This window comes from Narcine bancroftii, chromosome 14 (genome assembly GCF_036971445.1).
Source record: "Narcine bancroftii isolate sNarBan1 chromosome 14, sNarBan1.hap1, whole genome shotgun sequence".
Taxonomy (NCBI): Eukaryota; Metazoa; Chordata; class Chondrichthyes; order Torpediniformes; family Narcinidae; genus Narcine; species Narcine bancroftii.
In genome coordinates this window covers 9,057,714-9,069,758 of record NC_091482.1, presented here as the reverse complement: position 1 = coordinate 9,069,758, position 12,045 = coordinate 9,057,714, and the positions used below count along the sequence as shown (strand labels likewise).

At 36.4% G+C, this 12,045-nt stretch overlaps 2 protein-coding genes across 5 annotated transcripts in view; one reads left to right on the top strand and one right to left on the bottom strand.

Annotated features, from left to right (window-relative positions):
- Nucleotides 1-12,045, top strand: part of mnta (MAX network transcriptional repressor a) — a 165,912-nt gene that overhangs the window by 70,937 nt on the left and 82,930 nt on the right. The window lies entirely within an intron of this gene.
- Nucleotides 483-12,045, bottom strand: part of LOC138750000 (small G protein signaling modulator 2-like) — a 291,864-nt gene continuing 280,301 nt past the window's right edge. The window contains exon 24 of the mRNA XM_069912144.1: nt 483-659. The gene's annotated coding sequence lies outside the window, so the exon portion shown is untranslated. The remainder of the gene's footprint in view (nt 660-12,045) is intronic.

Sequence of the window (12,045 nt, the reverse complement as noted above, 5' to 3'; positions counted from 1 at the left end):
ACACCATGTTCTGGGGGTTAGAAGATATAATGGTGTGCAAACTGAAAAGTGATCAAGAGTGCTTTTGTAAGGGCTTCAATGAAATATAAATAAGTGAAGTAACAGGAACAAATTGCCAGTGAATTGTGGTTTGAATTGAATAGCCACCTACCTCTTTGAAGCACGAAACATGCAAGCAGATTTTTATTGAATAATTTTTGTGCAATTTCTTGCTTTGGAAACTGGATTCTTTTTGGCCATTCCCCTAATCCTCTCGAACTTGGAAGTTATTTTCATTTGCTGTTGGCTGTGTATGGAGTCACACATAGACCAGGTTACTCTTCCTTTTTTTTTTAATTTTTTTTATTTTTCACACCATAAACCACATTAACCATGATACATACTTTTTCCTTTTCAAATATATACAGTGCCATTTTCTCACCCCCCCCCCCCCACCCTCCTCAACCAGGTTACTCTTCCTGAAGGACATTAATGTTCCATATAGGTTACTCGTAGTAGCTTTTCAATTCCAGAGGTTGGTTGGTTAATTGAATTAGGTGGCATGGTTAGCATGTCACGATTACAGCCCAGCAATCTGAATCCAGCGCTGATTGTAAAGTGTTTGCACGTTCTCTCCGTGTCTACATGGGTTTCCTCAGGATGCTCTGGTTTCCTCCCACCTGCCAAAATGTACAGGGTTAAAAGGCTGAAATCGGCTTCTACCATGCTATAAATAAAATTTAAAACTTTATATTTCCCGTCTGCCATGGTATATGAAATTGTGTAATCTAGTAGTCAATTGGTTGGTCCAGCATTGTAACTGTTATGCGACTATACCCCTGGATATCTCATTCTTTTTATACTGGTCAAGAAGAAAGAAAGATGGGTTACTTGAGCTTTGGATAGAATCCAAAGCCAAATAATCAAAATTCTTGCCCTACTTTAAGTGCAATGTTGAAGTACTTGGTCTCTTATTCAGAGACCATCACAACCAGATCCAAGTCAGCCCAGTTATTCCACAAGCAAATGGTTGAACTGGGGACTCTTGCATTGTTTTCTGCCTGCATTTTCAGTAGCATTTGCAATATTTATTGGAAGCGTCTTGTGAGAAGCTAGGGATGGAAGGTGACAACAGTTGTCCAGTGAATCGATTTTTACCCATCTCCTTTTTTCTACCTCTTCTCCATGAGACAAAACCTGCATCATTTAAGATGAGCTGCCCTAAGTTCTTCAAATGAATTTAATTCACTCAGAATCCGAATTTATTGTCAAGAACATGTCACAAAATTCTTTGCTTTGCAGCTGCTTCACTGGGGCCAACATTTATATAAATCACGTTGCAAAATAAATGCAAAATAGTACAAGAAAAAGATAAAGTAAGGCAGTGTCTATGGTTCATTGTTCATTCAGGAATCTGATGGCAGTGGAGAAGAAGCTGCCTTTGTGTCACTGAGTGCTCGTCTTCAGGCTCCTCTATCTTCTTCCCCAATGGTAACAGAGTGAAGAGGGCATGGCCTGGGTGGTGGGGGACCTTGAGGATAGAGGCTGCTTTCTTGACACCGCCTTTTATAGATGTCCTCAATGGTCTGAAGACTAGTGCCTGTGATGTAGCAGGCCGAGTTTTATCTCGTCCACCTCTGTACCAGACAATGATGCAACCAGCCAAAATGCTCTCCACGGTACACCTCCAGAAGTTTTTGAGAGTCTTTGGTGATGTTCAAATCCCAAATCAGTTTATTGGCAGAGAAATAGCACCAATCTGAAGGGTTTCAACATGTTTCATCAATGCTACAAATTGGCTAAGGGTTATCTGTTGCCTTTCCTTATTGTTTCTTTCTTCATAATCCTGCCCGTGCACAGTGCAGTTAGATATTTATGCCTCCCAATTCCACTCCTTCCTCTCCTCCACCTACCTACAGCTGACCCCATCCTTCACCCCTTCTCAGACCACCTATCACCAACCATCCCCCTCTCCCGGATTCTGTCTTGATGCAGGGTTTTGACCTGAAACATCAACAATCCCTTTTGCCCAACAGATACTGCTTGACTCGCTGAGTTCCTCAGCTCTCTGTTGTCTAATACAGAGATGCCACTGTCATGAGCATATGGTTCCAGGGCTGGAGAGATTGATTGAAAAATTCAGGTTAAAAAGATGCATGGCAGATGTGAGTAAAATATTCTTACTCAATAATAATATGAAATTGGAAATAAAACCTGAAAATCTGCAGACACTGTGGTTGAAGTAAAAACAATGCTAGAAACTCAGAAAGTCAAACAGTGTCCTTTATATGGAATATGAAGTTCTATAATTTATAAAATAATATGAAATTCATTATCTGCAGGACAGGACTGGGGGAAGCAGAATCAAATCAAGAAAGAGTGAATTAAGAGGGCAACTGAGAGAGTCAATTCCAATGGAATGGGATTACCAGGATTGCTCTGCTGGGATTCTGTATTGAGGAGATCGACCAGTGGGTCTCATTCTGTGTCACTGCAGCTCTATGGTTCTATGGCTACATATTTGTGCTAACCACCAGAACACAGGGATTAAGATGAGTTTGTGGAGCGAACTTGAGGTTCTGTTCAGTACAGGAGGATGGAACACTGGGATACAATAAAATCTTGTCCGCTGCTAGATCAGCCATTCTCAACCTTTTAGCTCTGGCACCACCTCGCCCCCCTGCACTTAGGACTCTGCTCAAAGTTTGTCCTCAAAGTCCCCTTCCCTGTCAAGCAGTCATTTAGTTGGTTTCTTCCATACTTCTCTCCTACCAACTACATAAAATGCATAAAAATATGTTTTCAGTCTGTGCACCCCCCCACCCCTTCCAGGTGTACTGTGGCACCCATTGAAAATGGCTATTCTAGTTAATGAAAACAGTGCAGATTAATGGATCTTGAAGATGTACTCAGTTTATCCCCATAAATAAATAAATTGTCATCTTTTTTAAAACATAGTTTCTGAAATATGAGATTATTCGTGCTAAATTGTATAACTCCATTAGTTCAGACTTTGACGACAGCATCTGTTGCAACACATGATTTACTCCATAACAGTAGTCACTACAGTGGGGAAGTTCCTTTGAGACCTGTGGCATGACAGGCAAAGATATGGCGAAGGAAAGTTGTGCAAATGCTGGAAATCCATTTAAAATGAGAAGCATTTATAGCAGATCAAGCAGCATCTGTGGGGAGAGATTTAATCGTCATTGTTTTAGTTTGTTACTTATTCTCTAGTAAGGCCATTGTAATGAATAAATATTGGGAAAATTTTGGTAAGATTAGGGGGTTACATACATACACAAATTTTAAAAGCGATCTTATTTGAAAGACTGAAGAATTTATATTCAGTAACATTGCAGGATCTTTGGAGACTTTTATGCACATTTCACGAGTAGGTGCTAATTGAAATGATGTCATGAAATGCATAGACCATTATTTGGAATTGGAGACAGGCTGGATGGTTTAGAGAGAGAGAGAGAGAGAAAAGACAAGCTCTCTCAGCTTGTGTGTCTGACACTGAAAGCAGCTGAACAGTGCAAGCCAGGAAGAGCTGGTTGGAAACTGAAAGTTCCAGAACAATACATGGCTGGAAGTGCTATCTGTCTAATGTTTCTCTTGGAATGAGGAACAGAAAGGAACTCTGTGATAGAGGTTGCCTTCTGGAAAATGCTGATGGGTCAAGTTTCATCAGCGAGACATTGAGGTGACTCATGGTGGTACCTCAGTTGTAGAAATCCTAGAACAACAAATCTCTCTCTGCACACCCCGCAAGAACCTTCCTGAGCGGTAAACATTTACCTTTCACCAAAGCCTGGTGAACTTTATACATGTTAAATTCTGTGCACAATTTAAGAATTGCCTGCATCCAGAGAACTTGGAAGAAGAAGTGAGATTGAATGTGAACCAAATAACTTTTCTTAAATTTACACACACATTACATACACATGCACTTAGAATTAGAAGGAGGTTAATTTGGGTTAGTTAAGTATAGAGATAAGTTAAAGTTTGATTCTATTTTCATGTTTAAAGTTGATTAAAAATATTCTTTTGTTTTTAAAAAAAAACTACTTGTCTTGGTTAATATCTATTGCTGCTGGGTTTTGGGGTCCTTTGGGCTCGTAACACCATGATGTTCAGTGTTGAGACATGTATGAATGTGTCTGATTGGACCAGGCTGGCCTTGAAACTTGCGTTCGCACGGATGATGTGGTGTCAGTGACCCTTCATAAGGTCTAAATGGCCACATTATGCCTCACTATTAGAAATGTTGAAGTTTATTTATCATCCGATTGTATCTGAACAACCTGGTCCACAGTGCAAAAAAAAACTGCAAACACACATACAGACAAATAACACAATTACGCAGAACCTATATACATATATTAAAATAAATATTATTAATAAGTAGTAGAGTCACGGGGAGTCGTTCAGCATTCTCACTGCTCGTGGGAAGAAGCTCTTTCTCAGCCTGGTGGATCTGGCTCTGAAACTCCTGTTTCTCTTCCCAGATGAAGGATGTTGCATCTGGGGTGGTTGGGATCCTCACAGGTTTTGTGAGCCATCTTTAAACAATGATCCTGGTAAATCGCATCTTCGGTAGGGGTGGTGGGTGGGAGGGAGACTCCGACGCGCTCTGCTCTGTGATTAATAAGGGATTACTGTTTTTTTTGAATATTTTATTGATAAATTTTCAAACTTGAACTCAGTTTCCAGTAATCAATCAGTTATCAATTATGTACAAAATTTGCTGTTGAGTCCTGTCTCCCCACACTCAACAAACCACAACATTCAAGACACCCACAACAAAGGTAGGGAACCCATTAGGGATTTGTCATAGTCTGACAGCCGGCACCCAGGCTGTTCCATTTTTCTTGACTGTTATACAGATATATGTGGGCGGCACGGTGAACTTTATAGAGCTAACAATTGGGACTGTGGTTTGAATCCCGCGCTGTCTGTAAGAAGTTTGTACATGCTCCCCATGTCTATGGAGGCTCCGGTTTCTTCCCACTGTTCAAAACTTACCAGGAGTGTAGGTTAATTGGGTGTAAATTGGGCGGCAGAGACTCATGGGCTGAAATGGCCTGTTACCATGCTGTATGTCTAAATTTAATTTTTTTTTTAAAAAGATGTCCATCTAAAAGCGACTTCAGCCTGACATATCTGACCAAATGTTTTCCTCATATATTCCAGTTGGCATTGAAAGCAGCAACTGAATGAGTCCTTCCAGTATTGTTTTTAAGACAGCATGGTTTTGAATTGCAGTGAAAATTGGGTTACTGTTTTTTAAATTTTTTATTTTTCACACTTTCAACCACATTGATCAAGATACATACATTTTTCTTTTCAAATATATACAGTGTCGTTTTCTCTCCCCCTCCCTCTTCCCATCCCACCCTCCCTACCTCCCCTCCCATTCATTTAAAGTACAGAATCTAAGATGCATTAAACCGTCAAACAATGTTGTCACTCAATAAAAATAAACAAGAAATTCCACTGAGTCAATTCTTTTCATTTCCTTCTCCTTCTGTCATTTTAGGTGGTAGATGTCCCTGGTAGATTTTCTCTATTGTGTTTCATGTATGGCTCCCATATTTGTTCAAATATTGTAATATTATTTCTTAAATTATATGTTATTTTTTCTAATGGAATACATTTATTCATTTTTATATACCATTGTTGTATTCTCAAGTTATCTTCTAATTTCCAGGCTGACATAATACATTTTTTTGCTACAGCTAGGGCTATCCTAACAAATCTTTTTTGTGCACCATCCAAATCGTCCAAATTCTTTGTTTTTTATTTTACTTAGGAGGAAGATCTCTCGGTTTTGGTATATTGCTTTCTGTGATTTTATTTAATATCTGGTTTAGATCTTCCCAAAATTTTTTCATTTTCTCACATGTCCAGATTGCATGAATTGTTGTTCCCATTTCCTTTTTACAACGAAAACATCTGTCAGATACTGTTGGGTCCCATTTATTTAACTTTTGAGGTGTAATGTATAGCCTGTGTATCCTGTTATATTGTATCATACGTAACCTCGTGTTTATTGTATTTCTCATAGTTCCAGAACATAACTTCTCCCATGTTTCCTTCTTTATCTTTGTTTAAATCTTGTTCCCATTTTTGTTTAGTTTTACCATTTGTTTCCTCATTCTCCTTTTCTTGCAGTTTAATATTCATATTTGTTATAATTTTTTTGATTATCATTGTGTCTGTAAACACATATTCAAAATTACTTCCCTCTGGTAACCTCAGACTGCTTCCCAATTTGTCCTTCAAGTAGGATATCAGTTGGTAGTATGCCAACACTGTATCGTGAGTTATATTATATTTATCCTTCATTTGTTCAAAGGATAATAATTTATTTCCTGAAAAGCAATTTTCTATTCTTTTGATCCCTTTTTTCTCCCCTTCTCTAAAGGAAAGGTTATCTATTGTAAAAGGGATTAGCTGATTTTGCGTCAGTAGTAGTTTTGGTAATTGGTAATTTGTTTTATTCCTTTCTACATGAATCTTCTTCCAAATATTGAGCAGATGATGTAATACTGGAGAATTCCTACATTGTACCAATTTTTCATCCCATTTATATAATATGTTCAGGTATCTTCTCCTCTATTTTATCTAGTTCTAATCTAGTCCAATCTGGCTTTTCCCTTGTTTGATAAAAATCTGATAGGTATCTTAATTGTGCGGCTCTATAATAATTTTTAAAGTTTGGCAGTTGTAAGCCTCCTTGTTTATACCATTCTGTTAATTTATCTAGTGCTATCCTCGGTTTCCCCCCTTTCCATAAAAATTTCCTTATTATTTTCTTTAACTCCTTGAAGAATTTCTCCGTCAAGTGTATTGGCAATGCCTGAAATAGGTATTGTATCCTTGGGAAAATCTTCATTTTAATACAGTTTATCCTTCCTATTAGTGTTAGTGGTAAGTCTTTCCAATGCTCTAAGTCGTCCTGTAATTTTTTCATTAGTGGATAATAATTGAGTTTATATAGATGGCCGAGGTTTTTATTTATTTGTATACCTAGGTATCGTATTGCTTGCATTTGCCATCTGAATGGTGATTCTTTCTTAAATTTTGAGAAATCCGCATTATTCATTGGCATTGCTTCACTTTTACTTGCGTTAATCTTGTACCCCGACACTTCTCCATATTCCTTCAATTTCTTATGTAATTCTTTTATTGATATTTCTGGTTCTGTTAAGTATACTATAACGTCATCTGCAAATAAACTGATTTTATATTCCTTGTCTTTTATTTTTATTCCTTTTATTTTATTTTCTGTTCTTATCAATTCTGCTAGTGGTTCTATAGCTAACGTGAACAATAAGGGTGATAGTGGGCATCCCTGCCTTGTTGATCTGCTTAAGTTAAATTGCTTTGATATATATCCATTTACTGTCACTTTTGCCAATGGCCCCTTATATAATGCTTTAATCCAATTAATATATTTCTCTGGTAAACTGAATTTTTGTAATACTTTGAATAAATAATTCCATTCTACTCTGTCAAAGGCCTTCTCTGCGTCTAAAGCAACTGCTACTGTTGGAGCTTTATTTCCTTCTACTGCATGAATTAAGTTAATAAATTTACAAATATTGTCTGTTGTTCGTGTTTTTTTTAATAAATCCAGTTTGGTCTAGATTTACTATTTTTGGTACGTAGTCGGCTAATCTGTTTGCTAATAGTTTAGCTATTATCTTATAATCTGTGTTAAGTAAAGATATTGGTCTATATGACGCTGGTGCGAGTGGATCTTTCCCTGTCTGTGGTATTACTGTAATTATTGCAGTTTTGCATGAATCTGGTAAGCTTTGTGTTTTATCAATCTGGTGGATTACTTCCAAAAGGGGAGGAATTAATAAATCTTTAAATGTTTTATAGAATTCTATTGGGAATCCATCCTCTCCTGGTGTTTTATTATTTGGTAGTTTTTTTATTATCTCTTGTATTTCTACTATTTCAAATGGTTCTGTTAATTTGTTTTGTTCCTCTATTTGTAATTTTGGTAGTTCAATTTTAGTTAAAAATTCATCTATTTTGTCTTCTTTCCCTTCGTTTTCAGTTTGGTATAATTGTTCGTAGAATTCTCTAAAGTTTTCATTAATCTCCGTTGGATTATATGTGATTTGTTTGTCTTTTTTCCTTGATGCCAATACCATTCTCTTAGTTTGTTCTGTCTTTAGCTGCCATGCTAGAAATTTGTTCGTTTTTTCTCCTAGTTCATAATATTTCTGTTTTGTCTTCATTATGTTCTTCTCCACCTTGTATGTTTGTAGTGTTTCATATTTTATTTTTTTATCTGCCCATTCTCTTTTTGTTGTGTCTTCCTTCCTTGCTAATTCTTTTTCTATATTTTCTATTTCCCTTTCCAACTGCTCTGTTTCCTGATTGTAGTCCTTCTTCATCTTGGTTACATAACTTATTATTTGCCCTCTGATGAACGCTTTCATTGCGTCCCATAGTATAAACTTATCTTTCACTGATTCCGTATTTATTTCGAAGTACATTTTAATTTGTCTTTCAATGGATTCTCTAAAATCCTGCCTTTTAAGTAGCATGGAGTTTAATCTCCATCTATACATTCTTGGAGGGATGTCCTCTAACTCTATTGTCAATATCAAGGGTGAATGGTCCGATAATATTCTAGCTTTATATTCTGTTTTTCTTACTCTGTCTTGCATACAAGCTGATAACAGGAATAGGTCTATTCTTGAGTATGTTTTATGTCTACCCGAATAATATGAATATTCCTTTTCCTTTGGGTGTTGTTTCCTCCATATATCCAAAAGTTGCATATCTTGCATTGATTTAATTATAAATTTGGTTACTTTTTTTCCCTGTTTTATCCATGTTTGAATCCAAATTAAGGTTGAAATCCCCTCCTATTAGTATGTTCCCTTGCATGTCTGCTATCTTCAAAAAAAATATCTTGCATAAATTTTTGATCTTCTTCGTTAGGTGAATATACATTGAGTAAATTCCAAAACTCCGAATATATCTGACATTTTATCATTACATATCTCCCTGCTGGATCTATTATTTCCTCTTCTATTTTAATTGGTACATTTTTACTGATTAATATAGCTACTTCTCTAGTTTTTGAATTATATGACGCTGCTGTTACATGTCCTATCCAATCTCTCTTTAATTTCATGTGCTCCATTTCAGTTAAATGTGTTTCTTGCACAAATGCCATATCATTTTTTTCTTTTTTCAGTAAATTTAGCAGTTTCTTTCTTTTGATTTGGTTATATATTCCGTTAATATTTAGTCATATAGTTCAAAGTAGCCATTTCATACTTTGTTTATCTTTCCTTTTCGTTTCCTCATCATCACCTTTCCTTCTTATCCATTTCTGCTTTCTTGTTTTGAACACTTTATAAGACAACATTTCTAAAACATCAAACATTTCCCTTATTCTCCTATCTAAAATTTCTTTAACCCCACTATCCCCTCCCCTTCCTGAGTTGCCCTTTATCCCTTGTCGGGCAACCATATCTCCCCTCTCCATTTGGATTTGCGAATTCACTCACAAGCGTCAACTGATTTTGCAGTGACCGTAACTCCTCCCCACCCAGCCCCCCCAGAAAATATTTTAATTTTCATATATAACGAAGGTCACTCTCTTAATTCCCTCCTTACTTCCTCTCTTCCCTTTTTTTCCCCTTATTAATTCTTATCTTTTCTCTATATATTTTCCTTTAAATATGGATACACTCATGTACACACACATATATATATATATACATACATTTATATACATACATATATATACATACATATATATATACATACATACATACATACATACATGTATACATACATGTATACATACATACATGTATACATACATGTATACATACATGTATACATACATGTATACATACATGTATACATACATGTATACATACATGTATACATACATGTATACATACATGTATACATACATGTATACATACATGTATACATACATGTATACATACATACGTATACATACATACGTATACATACATACGTATACATACATACGTATACATACATACGTATACATACATACGTATACATACATACGTATACATACATACGTATACATACATACGTATACATACATACGTATACATACATACGTATACATACATACGTATACATACATACGTATACATACATACGTATACATACATACGTATACATACATACGTACACATACATACGTACACATACATACGTACACATACATACGTACACATACATACGTACACATACATACGTACACATACATACGTACACATACATACGTACACATACATACGTACACATACATACGTACACATACATACGTACACATACATACGTACACATACATACGTACACATACATACGTACACATACATACGTACACATACATACGTACACATACATACGTACACATACATACGTACACATACATACGTACACATACATACGTACACATACATACGTACACATACATACGTACACATACATATACATATATACATACACGCGCGTATACACACGCGCGTATACACACGCACATACATACATATAGTTCGTGATCATTTTTACTCTTGTTACATGTCTTCATCTCTCTGTCTGTTTTGTAGTTGTTCTGCAAATTTTCGTTCTTCCTCCGGATCCGAGAATACTCTGTTTTGCTGCCCTGGAATAACTATTTTAAGTACAGCTGGGTACTTTAGCATAAATTTATATCCTTTTTTCCTTAGGATCCCTTTTGCTGTATTAAACTCCTTTCTCTTCTTCAGGAGTTCAAAACTTATATCTGGATAGAAAAAAATTTTTTGACCTTTGTATTCCAGTGGCTTTTTGTCTTCTCTTATTTTCTTAATTGCTTTCTCCAATATATTTTCTCTTGTTGTATATCTTAAGAATTTTTCTAAAATGGATCTTGGTTTTTGTTGTGCTGTGGTTTCGGGGCTAATGTTCTATGTGCCCTTTCTATTTCCATTTCTTCCTGTAATTCTGGTCTTCCTAGGACCCTGGGGATCCAATCTTTTATAAATTCTCTCATATTCTTGCCTTCTTCATCTTCCTTAAGGCCCACTATCTTTATATTATTTCTTCTATTATAATTTTCCATTATATCTATCTTCTGAGCTAACAGCTCTTGTATCTCTTTAACTTTTTTATTAGATTCTTCTAATTTCTTTTTAGGTCCTCTACTTCCATTTCTACGGCTGTTTCTCATTCTTCCACCTTGTCCACTCTTTTTCCTATATCTGACATGACCATCTCTAATCTATTCATTTTTTCTTCTGTACTTTTAATTCTTCTTTTTATTTCACTAAATTCTTGTGATTGCCATTCTTTTACTGATTCCATATATTCTTTAAAAAAAAATCCATTGTCTTGCCTTTCCCTCCTTCTTCCATTTCTCTATGTTCTTCTTCCTCTGGGTTGGTCATCTGTTGTTTCCTTGTTTTCTTTTTACTCTTTCTTGTTCTCGTTGTTTTCTATGTTCTCTTCCTGTTGTTGTGTTGTAGCTGTCATTCTCAGCCGTGGAGATCGACTCCTCAGATGGTTCCCCCTCCCGTCAGTGTGTTTTTTGTCATGTGCATCGCGCATGCGTGTCTCCTCACGCATGCGCGGTTGCGCACTTTTGCTTGGCTCTGCGAGCCATTTTTGTAGTTCCGAGCTCGGGACTTCAACTGACCTTAGGGAGCGGGCTTCTCTCTCCGCGGCGGGCCTCCTCGGACAGGTAAGGCCTTCACCTTCTTCTTCCGATGTTCTTTCTTCTTCTCTTCTTCCCGTTGCTTTCGACTTTTCTTTCTTCGCTGCCATTTTCTTCCCACCTTTACTTTCACTTTATTTTAATTTTTATGTTTGTGCCTTTGTGTTTTGTGTGTTTTTTTTAAAAACTTTTCCGGAGAGGGCTGGAGTTCCCCGACCGGCCACTACTCCATCACGTGACTCCTCCGGGGTTACTGTTGAAAGTAAAAATAAATTGTGTTCATTTTGGGTTAATGTCATTTTGTGGCAGTATCACCGTGAATTTCATGACATTTTCATGACTCT